General features: G+C 47.9%; 1 pseudogene; it reads left to right on the forward strand.

Annotated features, from left to right (window-relative positions):
* The first annotated feature begins 2829 nt into the window (after positions 1 to 2829).
* Positions 2830 to 17299, forward strand: part of LOC140111322 (disks large homolog 4-like) — a 34564-nt pseudogene continuing 20094 nt past the window's right edge.

Raw genomic sequence — 17299 nt, forward strand, 5'->3', positions numbered from 1 at the left:
TCCATCCTCCTCCTCTCTCCTGGTCCTTCTCCCTCCTCCTCCTCTCTCCTGGTCCTTCTCCCTCCTCCTCCTCTCTCCTGGTCCTTCTCCATCCTCCTCCTCTCTCCTGGTCCTTCTCCATCCTCCTCCTCTCTCCTGGTCCTTCTCCATCCTCCTCCTCCTCTCCTGGTCCTTCTCCATCCTCCTCCTCTCTCCTGGTCCTTCTCCATCCTCCTCCTCTCTCCTGGTCCTTCTCCATCCTCCTCCTCTCTCCTGGTCCTTCTCCATCCTCCTCCTCTCTCCTGGTCCTTCTCCCTCCTCCTCCTCCTCTCTCCTGGTCCTTCTCCCTCCTCCTCCTTCTCCCTCCTCCTCCTCTCTCCTGGTCCTTCTCCCTCCTCATCCTCTCTCCTGGTCCTTCTCCCTCCTCCTCCTCTCTCCTGGTCCTTCTCCCTCCTCCTCCTCTCTCCTGGTCCTTCTCCATCCTCCTCCTCTCTCCTGGTCCTTCTCCATCCTCCTCCTCTCTCCTTGTTCTTCTCCCTCCTCCTCCTCCTCTCTCCTGGTCCCTCTCCCTCCTCCTCCTCCTCTCCTGGTCCTTCTCCCTCCTCCTCCTCCTCTCTCCTGGTCCTTCTCCCTCCTCCTCCTCTCTCCTGGTCCTTCTCCCTCCTCCTCCTCTCTCCTGGTCCTTATCCATCCTCCTCCTGTCTCCTGGTCCTTATCCATCCTCCTCCTCTCTCCTGGTCCTTATCCATCCTCCTCCTCTCCTGGTCCCTCTCCCTCCTCCTCTCCTTGTCCTTCTCCCTCCTCCTCCTCTCTCCTGGTCCTTCTCCCTCCTCCTCCTCTCTCGGTCCTTCTCCCTCCTCCTCCTCTCTCCTGGTCCTTCTCCCTCCTCCTCCTCTCTCCTGGTCCTTCTCCCTCCTCCTCTCCTGGTCCTTCTCCCTCCTCCTCTCCTGGTCCTTCTCCCTCCTCCTCCTCTCTCCTCCTCTCTCCTGGTCCTTCTCCCTCCTCCTCTCCTGGTCCTTCTCCCTCATCCTCCTCTCCTGGTCCTTCTCCCTTCTCTTCTCCTGGTCCTTCTCCCTCCTCCTCCTCCCTCGTCCTTCTCCCTCCTCCTCCTCCCTCCTCCTCTCCTGGTCCTTCTCCCTCCTCCTCTCCTGGTCCTTCTCCCTCCTCCTCTCCTGGTCCTTCTCCCTCCTCCTCCTCCCTCCTCCTCTCCTGGTCCTTCTCCCTCCTCCTCTCCTGGTCCCTCTTCCTCCTCCTCTCCTGGTCCCTCTCCCTCCTCCTCTCCATTGGTGTTGCCTGGTTGCAGCCTCCTCCTCCTCCTCTCTCCTGGTCCTTCTCCCTCCTCCTCTCCTGGTCCTTCTCCCTCCTCCTCTCCTGGTCCTTCTCCCTCCTCCTCCTCCTCCTCCTCTCCTGGTCCTTCTCCCTCCTCCTCTCCTGGTCCCTCTCCCTCCTCCTCTCCTGGTCCCTCTCCCTCCTCCTCTCTCCTGGTCCTTCTCCCTCCTCCTCTCCTGGTCCCTCTCCCTCCTCCTCTCCTGGTCCCTCTCCCTCCTCCTCCTCCTCTCTCCTCCTCCTCTCCTGGTCCTTCTCCCTCCTCCTTCTCTCTCCTCCTCCTCCTCCTCTCCTGGTCCCTCTCCCTCCTCCTCTCTCCTGGTCCTTCTCCCTCCTCCTCTCCTGGTCCCTCTCCCTCCTCCTCTCCTGGTCCCTCTCCCTCCTCCTCCTCCTCCTCCTCTCTCCTCCTCCTCTCCTGGTCCTTCTCCCTCCTCCTCCTCTCTCCTCCTCTCTCCTGGTCCTTCTCCCTCCTCCTCTCCTGGTCCTTCTCCCTCATCCTCCTCTCCTGGTCCTTCTCCCTTCTCTTCTCCTGGTCCTTCTCCCTCCTCCTCCTCCCTCGTCCTTCTCCCTCCTCCTCCTCCCTCCTCCTCTCCTGGTCCTTCTCCCTCCTCCTCTCCTGGTCCTTCTCCCTCCTCCTCTCCTGGTCCTTCTCCCTCCTCCTCCTCCCTCCTCCTCTCCTGGTCCTTCTCCCTCCTCCTCTCCTGGTCCCTCTTCCTCCTCCTCTCCTGGTCCCTCTCCCTCCTCCTCTCCATTGGTGTTGCCTGGTTGCAGCCTCCTCCTCCTCCTCTCTCCTGGTCCTTCTCCCTCCTCCTCTCCTGGTCCTTCTCCCTCCTCCTCTCCTGGTCCTTCTCCCTCCTCCTCCTCCTCCTCCTCTCCTGGTCCTTCTCCCTCCTCCTCTCCTGGTCCCTCTCCCTCCTCCTCTCCTGGTCCCTCTCCCTCCTCCTCTCTCCTGGTCCTTCTCCCTCCTCCTCTCCTGGTCCCTCTCCCTCCTCCTCTCCTGGTCCCTCTCCCTCCTCCTCCTCCTCTCTCCTCCTCCTCTCCTGGTCCTTCTCCCTCCTCCTTCTCTCTCCTCCTCCTCCTCCTCTCCTGGTCCCTCTCCCTCCTCCTCTCTCCTGGTCCTTCTCCCTCCTCCTCTCCTGGTCCCTCTCCCTCCTCCTCTCCTGGTCCCTCTCCCTCCTCCTCCTCCTCCTCTCTCCTCCTCCTCTCCTGGTCCTTCTCCCTCCTCCTCCTCCTCCTCTCTCCTCCTCCTCTCCTGGTCCCTCTCCCTCCTCCTCCTCCTCTCTCCTCCTCCTCTCCTGGTCCCTCTCCCTCCTCCTCCTCCTCTCTCCTCCTCCTCTCCTGGTCCTTCTCCCTCCTCCTTCTCTCTCCTCCTCCTCCTCCTCTCCTGGTCCTTCTCCCTCCTCCTCTCCTGGTCCCTCTCCCTCCTCCTCTCCTGGTCCCTCTCCCTCCTCCTCCTCCTCCTCTCTCCTCCTCCTCTCCTGGTCCTTCTCCCTCCTCCCTCTCCCTCCTCCTCCTCCTCCTCTCCTGGTCCCTCTCCCTCCTCCTCTCCTGGTCCTTCTCCCTCCTCCTCTCCTGGTCCTTCTCCCTCCTCCTCTCCATCGGTGTTGCCTGGTTGCAGCCTCCTCTCCATTCATCCCTGGTGCTCCCCCATCTCGTCATCGCCTCCTCCCCCTCATCCTGCGGCTCCTCGCTGTTTATCTGTGTGGATGTTCCTGGATGTCTCCGTGTGTTTCCCCTTTCTGTCGCCCCCTCAATGGCTGCTCCTCGCTCCCCCTCCCGGAGTGGCTGCTGTAATGTGACGAATTAGGGGGCAGAGACCACCCCGATATGAGGATCCGGTGCGCTGCCATGACTCTGCGTTCCTGCCTGGAGTGACAGCGGCCCCCTCGCGTCTCTGCACCGGATCCTCCCTGTCTCTCGTCTTTTCTCTTGTCTTTCTCTCCTCCCTCCGTCCATCACTCCATCCCCCCTCCCTTCTCGCACCCAAAGATCGGGGGGAGCGATGTTTGTATCCGTCTGGTACGCAAAAAAGATGGGGAGACGTTTCATAAGCAACGTCAGGAAAGCGAAGAAACAGAGACAGCCGGTGAGTGTGACACATGTAGCAGAGCCGGTGAGTGTGACAGATGTAGCAGAGCCGGTGAGTGTGACAGATGTAGCAGAGCCGGTGAGTGTGACAGATGTAGCAGAGCCGGTGAGTGTGACAGATGTAGCAGAGCCGGTGAGTGTGACAGATGTAGCAGAGCCGGTGAGTGTGACAGATGTAGCAGAGCCGGTGAGTGTGACAGATGTAGCAGAGCCGGAGAGTGTGACACATGTAGCAGAGCCGGTGACTGTGACACATGTAGCAGAGCCGGTGACTGTGACACATGTAGCAGAGCCGGTGAGTGTGACACATGTAGCAGAGCCGGTGAGTGTGACACATGTAGCAGAGCCGGTGAGTGTGACAGATGTAGCAGAGCCGGAGAGTGTGACAGATGTAGCAGAGCCTGTAGTGTGCGGTGTGTACAGATGTAGCAGAGGCTGTAGTGTGCGGTGTGTACAGATGTAGCAGAGCCTGGAGTGTGCGGTGTGTACAGATGTAGCAGAGGCTGTAGTGTGCGGTGTGTACAGATGTAGCAGAGGCTGTAGTGTGCGGTGTGTACAGATGTAGCAGAGCCCGGAGTGTGCGGTGTGTTCAGATGTAGCAGAGGCTGTAGTGTGCGGTGTGTACAGATGTAGCAGAGGCCGGAGTGTGCGGTGTGTACAGATGTAGCAGAGCCCGGAGTGTGCGGTGTGTTCAGATGTAGCAGAGGCTGGAGTGTGCGGTGTGTACAGATGTAGCAGAGGCTGTAGTGTGCGGTGTGTACAGATGTAGCAGAGGCTGTAGTGTGCGGTATGTACAGATGTAGCAGAGGCCGGAGTGTGCGGTGTGTACAGATGTAGCAGAGGCTGTAGTGTGCGGTGTGTACAGATGTAGCAGAGGCTGTAGTGTGCGGTGTGTTCAGATGTAGCAGAGGCTGGAGTGTGCGGTGTGTACAGATGTAGCAGAGGCTGCAGTGTGCGGTGTGTACAGATGTAGCAGAGGCTGTAGTGTGCGATGTGTACAGATGTAGCAGAGCCTGCAGTGTGCGGTGTGTACAGATGTAGCAGAGGCTGGAGTGTGCGGTGTGTACAGATGTAGCAGAGGCTGTAGTGTGCGGTGTGTACAGATGTAGCAGAGGCTGTAGTGTGCGGTGTGTACAGATGTAGCAGAGGCTGGAGTGTGCGGTGTGTACAGATGTAGCAGAGGCTGGAGTGTGCGGTGTGTACAGATGTAGCAGAGCCTGTAGTGTGCGGTGTGTACAGATGTAGCAGAGGCTGGAGTGTGCGGTGTGTACAGATGTAGCAGAGCCTGCAGTGTGCGGTGTGTACAGATGTAGCAGAGGCTGTAGTGTGCTGTGTGTACAGATGTAGCAGAGGCTGGAGTGTGCTGTGTGTACAGATGTAGCAGAGGCTGTAGTGTGCGGTGTGTACAGATGTAGCAGAGGCTGTAGTGTGCGGTGTGTACAGATGTAGCAGAGGCTGGAGTGTGCGGTGTGTACAGATGTAGCAGAGCCCGGAGTGTGCGGTGTGTTCAGATGTAGCAGAGGCTGGAGTGTGCGGTGTGTACAGATGTAGCAGAGCCTGGAGTGTGCGGTGTGTACAGATGTAGCAGAGGCCGGAGTGTGCGGTGTGTACAGATGTAGCAGAGGCTGTAGTGTGCGGTGTGTACAGATGTAGCAGAGGCTGTAGTGTGCGGTGTGTACAGATGTAGCAGAGGCTGTAGTGTGCGGTGTGTACAGATGTAGCAGAGGCTGCAGTGTGCGGTGTGTACAGATGTAGCAGAGGCTGGAGTGTGCGGTGTGTACAGATGTAGCAGAGGCTGTAGTGTGCGGTGTGTACAGATGTAGCAGAGGCTGTAGTGTGCGGTGTGTACAGATGTAGCAGAGGCTGTAGTGTGCGGTGTGTACAGATGTAGCAGAGGCTGTAGTGTGCGGTGTGTACAGATGTAGCAGAGCCTGCAGTGTGCGGTGTGTACAGATGTAGCAGAGCCTGGAGTGTGCGGTGTGTACAGATGTAGCAGAGCCTGTAGTGTGCGATGTGTACAGATGTAGCAGAGGCTGGAGTGTGCGGTGTGTACAGATGTAGCAGAGGCTGGAGTGTGCGGTGTGTACAGATGTAGCAGAGCCCGGAGTGTGCGGTGTGTTCAGATGTAGCAGAGGCTGGAGTGTGCGGTGTGTACAGATGTAGCAGAGGCTGGAGTGTGCGGTGTGTACAGATGTAGCAGAGCCCGGAGTGTGCGGTGTGTTCAGATGTAGCAGAGCCCGGAGTGTGCGGTGTGTTCAGATGTAGCAGAGGCTGGAGTGTGCGGTGTGTACAGATGTAGCAGAGGCTGTAGTGTGCGGTGTGTACAGATGTAGCAGAGGCTGGAGTGTGCGGTGTGTACAGATGTAGCAGAGCCCGGAGTGTGCGGTGTGTTCAGATGTAGCAGAGGCTGGAGTGTGCGGTGTGTACAGATGTAGCAGAGGCTGTAGTGTGCGGTGTGTACAGATGTAGCAGAGGCTGGAGTGTGCGGTGTGTACAGATGTAGCAGAGGCTGTAGTGTGCGGTGTGTACAGATGTAGCAGAGGCTGGAGTGTGCGGTGTGTACAGATGTAGCAGAGCCTGGAGTGTGCGGTGTGTACAGATGTAGCAGAGGCTGGAGTGTGCGGTGTGTACAGATGTAGCAGGGCCTGGAGTGTGCGGTGTGTACAGATGTAGCAGAGGCTGTAGTGTGCGGTGTGTACAGATGTAGCAGAGGCTGTAGTGTGCGGTGTGTACAGATGTAGCAGAGGCTGGAGTGTGCGGTGTGTACAGATGTAGCAGAGGCTGTAGTGTGCGGTGTGTACAGATGTAGCAGAGGCTGGAGTGTGCGGTGTGTACAGATGTAGCAGAGGCTGTAGTGTGCGGTGTGTACAGATGTAGCAGAGGCTGGAGTGTGCGGTGTGTACAGATGTAGCAGAGGCTGTAGTGTGCGGTGTGTACAGATGTAGCAGAGGCTGTAGTGTGCGGTGTGTACAGATGTAGCAGAGGCTGTAGTGTGCGGTGTGTACAGATGTAGCAGAGGCTGGAGTGTGCGGTGTGTACAGATGTAGCAGAGGCTGTAGTGTGCGGTGTGTACAGATGTAGCAGAGGCTGTAGTGTGCGGTGTGTACAGATGTAGCAGAGCCTGTAGTGTGCGGTGTGTACAGATGTAGCAGAGGCCGGAGTGTGCGGTGTGTACAGGTGTAGCAGAGGCTGTAGTGTGCGGTGTGTACAGATGTAGCAGAGGCTGGAGTGTGCGGTGTGTACAGATGTAGCAGAGCCTGGAGTGTGCGGTGTGTACAGATGTAGCAGAGGCTGTAGTGTGCGGTGTGTACAGATGTAGCAGAGGCTGGAGTGTGCGGTGTGTACAGATGTAGCAGAGGCTGGAGTGTGCGGTGTGTACAGATGTAGCAGAGGCTGGAGTGTGCGGTGTGTACAGATGTAGCAGAGGCTGGAGTGTGCGGTGTGTACAGATGTAGCAGAGCCCGGAGTGTGCGGTGTGTTCAGATGTAGCAGAGCCCGGAGTGTGCGGTGTGTTCAGATGTAGCAGAGGCTGGAGTGTGCGGTGTGTACAGATGTAGCAGAGGCTGGAGTGTGCGGTGTGTACAGATGTAGCAGAGGCTGTAGTGTGCGGTGTGTACAGATGTAGCAGAGGCTGTAGTGTGCGGTGTGTACAGATGTAGCAGAGGCTGTAGTGTGCGGTGTGTACAGATGTAGCAGAGGCTGTAGTGTGCGGTGTGTACAGATGTAGCAGAGCCTGCAGTGTGCGGTGTGTACAGATGTAGCAGAGCCTGGAGTGTGCGGTGTGTACAGATGTAGCAGAGCCTGTAGTGTGCGATGTGTACAGATGTAGCAGAGGCTGGAGTGTGCGGTGTGTACAGATGTAGCAGAGGCTGGAGTGTGCGGTGTGTACAGATGTAGCAGAGGCTGGAGTGTGCGGTGTGTTCAGATGTAGCAGAGGCTGGAGTGTGCGGTGTGTACAGATGTAGCAGAGGCTGGAGTGTGCGGTGTGTACAGATGTAGCAGAGCCCGGAGTGTGCGGTGTGTTCAGATGTAGCAGAGCCCGGAGTGTGCGGTGTGTACAGATGTAGCAGAGGCTGGAGTGTGCGGTGTGTACAGATGTAGCAGAGCCCGGAGTGTGCGGTGTGTTCAGATGTAGCAGAGGCTGGAGTGTGCGGTGTGTACAGATGTAGCAGAGGCTGGAGTGTGCGGTGTGTACAGATGTAGCAGAGGCTGGAGTGTGCGGTGTGTACAGATGTAGCAGAGCCTGGAGTGTGCGGTGTGTACAGATGTAGCAGAGGCTGGAGTGTGCGGTGTGTACAGATGTAGCAGAGGCTGGAGTGTGCGGTGTGTACAGATGTAGCAGAGCCCGGAGTGTGCGGTGTGTACAGATGTAGCAGAGGCTGTAGTGTGCTGTGAATGATGATGTGACGCAGTGAGATTCTGCGCTGCAATGGCCGCCATATCCCAGGGTATCTGGTCTCACATTTTGTATTGAGGGGTCATGTGTGCTGTCACCTATATACAGGACTGTATTATATATATAATGCCAGTGTGTGCTGTCACCTATATACAGGACTGTATTATATATATATACTGCTAGTGTGTGCTGTCACCTATATACAGGACTGTATTATATATACTGCTAGTGTGTGCTGTCCCCTATATACAGGACTGTATTATATATATATATTGCTAGTGTGTGCTGTCACCTATATACAGGACTGTATTATATATACTGCTGGTGTGTGCTGTCACCTATATACAGGACTGTATTATATATACTGCTAGTGTGTGCTGTCACCTATATACAGGACTGTATTATATATACTGCTAGTGTGTGCTGTCACCTATATACAGGGCTGTATTATATATACTGCTAGTGTGTGCTGTCACCTATATACAGGACTGTATTATATATATATACTGCTAGTGTGTGCTGTCACCTATATACAGGGCTGTATTATATATACTGCTAGTGTGTGCTGTCACCTATATACAGGACTGTATTATATATACTGCTAGTGTGTGCTGTCACCTATATACAGGGCTGTATTATATATACTGCTAGTGTGTGCTGTCACCTATATACAGGGCTGTATTATATATACTGCTGGTGTGTGCTGTCACCTATATACAGGACTGTATTATATATACTGCTAGTGTGTGCTGTCACCTATATACAGGACTGTATTATATATACTGCTAGTGTGTGCTGTCACCTATATACAGGGCTGTATTATATATACTGCTAGTGTGTGCTGTCACCTATATACAGGACTGTATTATATATATATATATACTGCTGGTGTGTGCTGTCACCTATATACAGGACTGTATTATATATAGTGCTAGTGTGTGCTGTCACCTATATACAGGACTGTATTATATATACTGCTAGTGTGTGCTGTCACCTATATACAGGACTGTATTATATATATATACTGCTAGTGTGTGCTGTCACCTATATACAGGACTGTATTATATATATACTGCTAGTGTGTGCTGTCACCTATATACAGGACTGTATTATATATACTGCTAGTGTGTGCTGTCACCTATATACAGGGCTGTATTATATATATACTGCTGGTGTGTGCTGTCACCTATATACAGGACTGTATTATATATACTGCTGGTGTGTGCTGTCACCTATATACAGGACTGTATTATATATATATACTGCTAGTGTGTGCTGTCACCTATATACAGGACTGTATTATATATATATACTGCTAGTGTGTGCTGTCACCTATATACAGGACTGTATTATATATACTGCTGGTGTGTGCTGTCACCTATATACAGGACTGTATTATATATACTGCTAGTGTGTGCTGTCACCTATATACAGGACTGTATTATATATATACTGCTAGTGTGTGCTGTCACCTATATACAGGACTGTGTTATATATATCCTGCTAGTGTGTGCTGTCACCTATATACAGGGCTGTATTATATATATACTGCTGGTGTGTGCTGTCACCTATATACAGGACTGTATTATATATACTGCTGGTGTGTGCTGTCACCTATATACAGGACTGTATTATATATATATACTGCTAGTGTGTGCTGTCACCTATATACAGGACTGTATTATATATACTGCTGGTGTGTGCTGTCACCTATATACAGGACTGTTTTATATATACTGCTAGTGTGTGCTGTCACCTATATACAGGACTGTATTATATATATATACTGCTAGTGTGTGCTGTCACCTATATACAGGACTGTATTATATATATACTGCTAGTGTGTGCCGTCACCTATATACAGGACTGTATTATATATATATACTGCTGGTGTGTGCTGTCACCTATATACAGGGCTGTATTATATATACTGCTAGTGTGTGCTGTCACCTATATACAGGACTGTATTATATATACTGCTAGTGTGTGCTGTCACCTATATACAGGACTGTATTATATATATACTGCCAGTGTGTGCTGTCACCTATATACAGGACTGTATTATATATACTGCTAGTGTGTGCTGTCACCTATATACAGGGCTGTATTATATATACTGCTAGTGTGTGCTGTCACCTATATACAGGACTGTATTATATATACTGCTAGTGTGTGCTGTCACCTATATACAGGACTGTATTATATATACTGCTAGTGTGTGCTGTCACCTATATACACGACTGTATTATATATATACTGCTAGTGTGTGCTGTCACCTATATACAGGACTGTATTATATATACTGCTAGTGTGTGCTGTCACCTATATACAGGACTGTATTATATATACTGCTAGTGTGTGCTGTCACCTATATACAGGACTGTATTATATATATACTGCTAGTGTGTGCTGTCACCTATATACAGGACTGTATTATATATACTGCTAGTGTGTGCTGTCACCTATATACAGGACTGTATTATATATACTGCTAGTGTGTGCTGTCACCTATATACAGGACTGTATTATATATACTGCTAGTGTGTGCTGTCACCTATATACAGGACTGTATTATATATACTGCTAGTGTGTGCTGTCACCTATATACAGGACTGTGTTATATATACTGCTAGTGTGTGCTGTCACCTATATACAGGACTGTATTATATATACTGCTGGTGTGTGCTGTCACCTATATACAGGACTGTATTATATATACTGCTAGTGTGTGCTGTCACCTATATACAGGACTGTATTATATATATACTGCTAGTGTGTGCTGTCACCTATATACAGGACTGTATTATATATACTGCTAGTGTGTGCTGTCACCTATATACAGGACTGTATTATATATACTGCTAGTGTGTGCTGTCACCTATATACAGGACTGTATTATATATATATACTGCTAGTGTGTGCTGTCACCTATATACAGGGCTGTATTATATATACTGCTGGTGTGTGCTGTCACCTATATACAGGACTGTATTATATATACTGCTAGTGTGTGCTGTCACCTATATACAGGGCTGTATTATATATACTGCTGGTGTGTGCTGTCACCTATATACAGGACTGTATTATATATATTCTGCTAGTGTGTGCTGTCACCTATATACAGGACTGTATTATATATACTGCTGGTGTGTGCTGTCACCTATATACAGGACTGTATTATATATACTGCTAGTGTGTGCTGTCACCTATATACAGGGCTGTATTATATATACTGCTGGTGTGTGCTGTCACCTATATACAGGACTGTATTATATATACTGCTAGTGTGTGCTGTCACCTATATACAGGACTGTATTATATATACTGCTAGTGTGTGCTGTCTCCTATATACAGGACTGTATTATATATACTGCTAGTGTGTGCTGTCTCCTATATACAGGACTGTATTATATATATACTGCTAGTGTGTGCTGTCACCTATATACAGGACTGTATTATATATATACTGCTAGTGTGTGCTGTCACCTATATACAGGACTGTATTATATATACTGCTAGTGTGTGCTGTCACCTATATACAGGACTGTATTATATATATACTGCTAGTGTGTGCTGTCACCTATATACAGGACTGTATTATATATATACTGCTAGTGTGTGCTGTCACCTATATACAGGACTGTATTATATATATACTGCTAGTGTGTGCTGTCACCTATATACAGGACTGTATTATATATACTGCTAGTGTGTGCTGTCACCTATATACAGGACTGTATTATATATATACTGCTAGTGTGTGCTGTCACCTATATACAGGACTGTATTATATATACTGCTAGTGTGTGCTGTCACCTATATACAGGACTGTATTATATATACTGCTAGTGTGTGCTGTCACCTATATACAGGACTGTATTATATATATACTGCTGGTGTGTGCTGTCACCTATATACAGGACTGTATTATATATACTGCTGGTGTGTGCTGTCACCTATATACAGGACTGTATTATATATACTGCTGGTGTGTGCTGTCACCTATATACAGGACTGTATTATATATACTGCTAGTGTGTGCTGTCACCTATATACAGGGCTGTATTATATATACTGCTAGTGTGTGCTGTCACCTATATACAGGGCTGTATTATATATACTACTAGTGTGTGCTGTCACCTATATACAGGACTGTATTATATATATATATACTGCTGGTGTGTGCTGTCACCTATATACAGGACTGTATTATATATATACTGCTAGTGTGTGCTGTCACCTATATACAGGACTGTATTATATATACTGCTAGTGTGTGCTGTCACCTATATACAGGACTGTATTATATATACTGCTAGTGTGTGCTGTCACCTATATACAGGACTGTATTATATATATATACTGCTAGTGTGTGCTGTCACCTATATACAGGGCTGTATTATATATACTGCTAGTGTGTGCTGTCACCTATATACAGGACTGTATTATATATATACTGCTAATGTGTGCTGTCACCTATATACAGGACTGTATTATATATATACTGCTAGTGTGTGCTGTCACCTATATACAGGACTGTATTATATATATATATTGCTAGTGTGTGCTGTCACCTATATACAGGACTGTATTATATATACTGCTAGTGTGTGCTGTCACCTATATACAGGACTGTATTATATATACTGCTAGTGTGTGCTGTCACCTATATACAGGACTGTATTATATATACTGCTAGTGTGTGCTGTCACCTATATACAGGACTGTATTATATATATACTGCTAGTGTGTGCTGTCACCTATATACAGGACTGTATTATATATATACTGCTAGTGTGTGCTGTCACCTATATACAGGACTGTGTTATATATATCCTGCTAGTGTGTGCTGTCACCTATATACAGGACTGTATTATATATACTGCTAGTGTGTGCTGTCACCTATATACAGGACTGTATTATATATATACTGCTAGTGTGTGCTGTCACCTATATACAGGACTGTATTATATATATACTGCCAGTGTGTGCTGTCACCTATATACAGGACTGTATTATATATATACTGCTAGTGTGTGCTGTCACCTATATACAGGACTGTATTATATATATACTGCTAGTGTGTGCTGTCACCTATATACAGGACTGTATTATATATATACTGCTAGTGTGTGCTGTCACCTATATACAGGACTGTATTATATATATACTGCTAGTGTGTGCTGTCACCTATATACAGGACTGTTTTATATATATACTGCTAGTGTGTGCTGTCACCTATATACAGGACTGTATTATATATACTGCTAGTGTGTGCTGTCACCTATATACAGGACTGTATTATATATACTGCTGGTGTGTGCTGTCACCTATATACAGGGCTGTATTATATATACTGCTAGTGTGTGCTGTCACCTATATACAGGACTGTATTATATATATACTGCTAGTGTGTGCTGTCACCTATATACAGGACTGTATTATATATACTGCTGGTGTGTGCTGTCACCTATATACAGGACTGTATTATATATACTGCTAGTGTGTGCTGTCACCTATATACAGGACTGTATTATATATATACAGCTAGTGTGTGCTGTCACCTATATACAGGACTGTATTATATATACTGCTAGTGTTTGCTGTCACCTATATACAGGGCTGTATTATATATATACTGCTAGTGTGTGCTGTCACCTATATACAGGACTGTATTATATATATACTGCTAGTGTGTGCTGTCACCTATATACAGGACTGTATTATATATACTGCTAGTGTGTGCTGTCACCTATATACAGGACTGTATTATATATACTGCTGGTGTGTGCTGTCACCTATATACAGGACTGTATTATATATACTGCTAGTGTGTGCTGTCACCTATATACAGGACTGTATTATATATATACTGCTAGTGTGTGCTGTCACCTATATACAGGACTGTATTATATATATACTGCTAGTGTGTGCTGTCACCTATATACAGGACTGTATTATATATATATACTGCTAGTGTGTGCTGTCACCTATATACAGGACTGTATTATATATATACTGCTAGTGTGTGCTGTCACCTATATACAGGGCTGTATTATATATACTGCTAGTGTGTGCTGTCACCTATATACAGGACTGTATTATATATACTGCTAGTGTGTGCCGTCACCTATATACAGGACTGTATTATATATATACTGCTAGTGTGTGCCGTCACCTATATACAGGACTGTATTATATATATACTGCTAGTGTGTGCCGTCACCTATATACAGGACTGTATTATATATATATACTGCTAGTGTGTGCTGTCACCTATATACAGGACTGTATTATATATATACTGCTAGTGTGTGCTGTCACCTATATACAGGACTGTATTATATATATACTGCTAGTGTGTGCTGTCACCTATATACAGGACTGTATTATATATATACTGCTAGTGTGTGCTGTCACCTATATACAGGACTGTATTATATATACTGCTAGTGTGTGCTGTCACCTATATACAGGACTGTGTTATATATACTGCTAGTGTGTGCTGTCACCTATATACAGGACTGTATTATATATACTGCTAGTGTGTGCTGTCACCTATATACACGACTGTATTATATATATACTGCTAGTGTGTGCTGTCACCTATATACAGGACTGTATTATATATATATATATATATATATATATATATATATATATATATATATATATATATATATACTGCTAGTGTGTGCTGTCACCTATATACAGGACTGTATTATGTATATACTGCTAGTGTGTGCTGTCACCTATATACAGGACTGTATTATATATATATATATATATATATACTGCTAGTGTGTGCTGTCACCTATATACAGGACTGTATTATATATATACTGCTAGTGTGTGCTGTCACCTATATACAGGACTGTATTATATATATAATGCCAGTGTGTGCTGTCACCTATATACAGGACTGTATTATATATATAATGCCAGTGTGTGCTGTCACCTATATACAGGACTGTATTATATATACTGCTAGTGTGTGCTGTCACCTATATACAGGACTGTATTATATATACTGCTAGTGTGTGCTGTCACCTATATACAGGACTGTATTATATATACTGCTAGTGTGTGCTGTCACCTATATACAGGAATGTATTATATATATACTGCTAGTGTGTGCCGTCACCTATATACAGGACTGTATTATATATATACTGCTAGTGTGTGCTGTCACCTATATACACGACTGTATTATATATATACTGCTAGTGTGTGCCGTCACCTATATACAGGACTGTATTATATATACTGCTGGTGTGTGCTGTCACCTATATACAGGACTGTTTTATATATACTGCTAGTGTGTGCTGTCACCTATATACAGGACTGTATTATATATATAATGCCAGTGTGTGCTGTCACCTATATACAGGACTGTATTATATATACTGCTAGTGTGTGCTGTCACCTATATACAGGACTGTATTATATATACTGCTGGTGTGTGCTGTCACCTATATACAGGACTGTATTATATATATATACTGCTAGTGTGTGCTGTCACCTATATACAGGACTGTATTATATATATACTGCTAGTGTGTGCTGTCACCTATATACAGGACTGTATTATATATACTGCTAGTGTGTGCTGTCACCTATATACAGGACTGTATTATATATATACTGCTAGTGTGTGCTGTCACCTATATACAGGACTGTATTATATATATAATGCCAGTGTGTGCTGTCACCTATATACAGGACTGTATTATATATACTGCTAGTGTGTGCTGTCACCTATATACAGGACTGTATTATATATACTGCTAGTGTGTGCTGTCACCTATATACAGGACTGTATTATATATACTGCTAGTGTGTGCTGTCACCTATATACAGGAATGTATTATATATACTGCTGGTGTGTGCTGTCACCTATATACAGGACTGTATTATATATACTGCTAGTGTGTGCTGTCACCTATATACAGGACTGTATTATATATATACTGCTAGTGTGTGCTGTCACCTATATACAGGACTGTATTATATATATAATGCCAGTGTGTGCTGTCACCTATATACAGGACTGTATTATATATACTGCTAGTGTGTGCTGTCACCTATATACAGGACTGTATTATATATACTGCTGGTGTGTGCTGTCACCTATATACAGGACTGTTTTATATATACTGCTAGTGTGTGCTGTCACCTATATACAGGACTGTATTATATATACTGCTAGTGTGTGCTGTCACCTATATACAGGACTGTATTATATATACTGCTAGTGTGTGCTGTCACCTATATACAGGGCTGTATTATATATACTGCTGGTGTGTATAATGTATGTGTATGGTACATGAGGCGGCTCTAATCTCCCTGCTCCTTCCTCTTCTAGGCCAGTTCTCCTCCTGTCATTGTAAATACAGACACGTTAGAAGCCCCGGCCTATGTAAGTGTCTACTACACACGAGCAGCACCTCCAAGCCTCCCCTCAAGAGCTAACACTCTACAATGTCTTCTCCTCCTGTAGGTCAACGGGACAGAGGCAGAGATGGAATATGAGGAGATCACACTGGAAAGGGTACAACTTTATCTATCTATGTATATATAGGGGGAGGAGGAAGGGGATGTGTCTCATACCCACTTATGTAATAGCTACCCCACCACCACCGCTGTCTGTCAGCCCCTTCCTCCTCCCCCCCCCTATGCTGTCAGTCAGCCCCTTCCTCCTCCCCCTATGCTGTCTGTCAGCCCCTTCCTCCTCCCCCCCCCTATGCTGTCAGTCAGCCCCTTCCTCCTCCCCCTATGCTGTCAGTCAGCCCCTTCCTCCCCCCCCTATGCTGTCAGTCAGCCCCTTCCTCCTCTCCCCCTATGCTGTCAGTCAGCCCCTTCCTCCCCCCCCTATGCTGTCAGTCAGCCCCTTCCTCCTCTCCCCCTATGCTGTCAGTCAGCCCCTTCCTCCTCCTCCCCCTATGCTGTCAGTCAGCCCCTTCCTCCTCCCCCCCTATGCTGTCAGTCAGCCCCTTCCTCCTCCCCCCCTATGCTGTCAGTCAGCCCCTTCCTCCTCTCCCCCTATGCTGTCAGTCAGTCCCTTCCTCCTCCCCCCCTATGCTGTCAGTCAGCCCCTTCCTCCTCTCCCCCTATGCTGTCAGTCAGCCCCTTCCTCCTCCTCCCCCTATGCTGTCAGTCAGCCCCTTCCTCCTCCCCCCCTATGCTGTCAGTCAGCCCCTTCCTCCTCCCCCCTCCCCCCTCCCCCTATGCTGTCAGTCAGCCCCTTCCTCCTCCCCCCCTATGCTGTCAGTCAGCCCCTTCCTCCTCTCCCCCTATGCTGTCAGTCAGCCCCTTCCTCCTCCCCCCTCCCCCCTCCCCCTATGCTGTCAGTCAGCCCCTTCCTCCTCCCCCCTCCCCCCTCCCCCTATGCTGTCAGTCAGCCCCTTCCTCCTCCCCCCCTATGCTGTCAGTCAGCCCCTTCCTCCTCTCCCCCTATGCTGTCAGTCAGCCCCTTCCTCCTCCCCCCTCCCCCCTCCCCCTATGCTGTCA

Source organism: Engystomops pustulosus, unplaced genomic scaffold (genome assembly GCF_040894005.1).
Source record: "Engystomops pustulosus unplaced genomic scaffold, aEngPut4.maternal MAT_SCAFFOLD_420, whole genome shotgun sequence".
Lineage (NCBI taxonomy): Eukaryota > Metazoa > Chordata > Amphibia > Anura > Leptodactylidae > Engystomops > Engystomops pustulosus.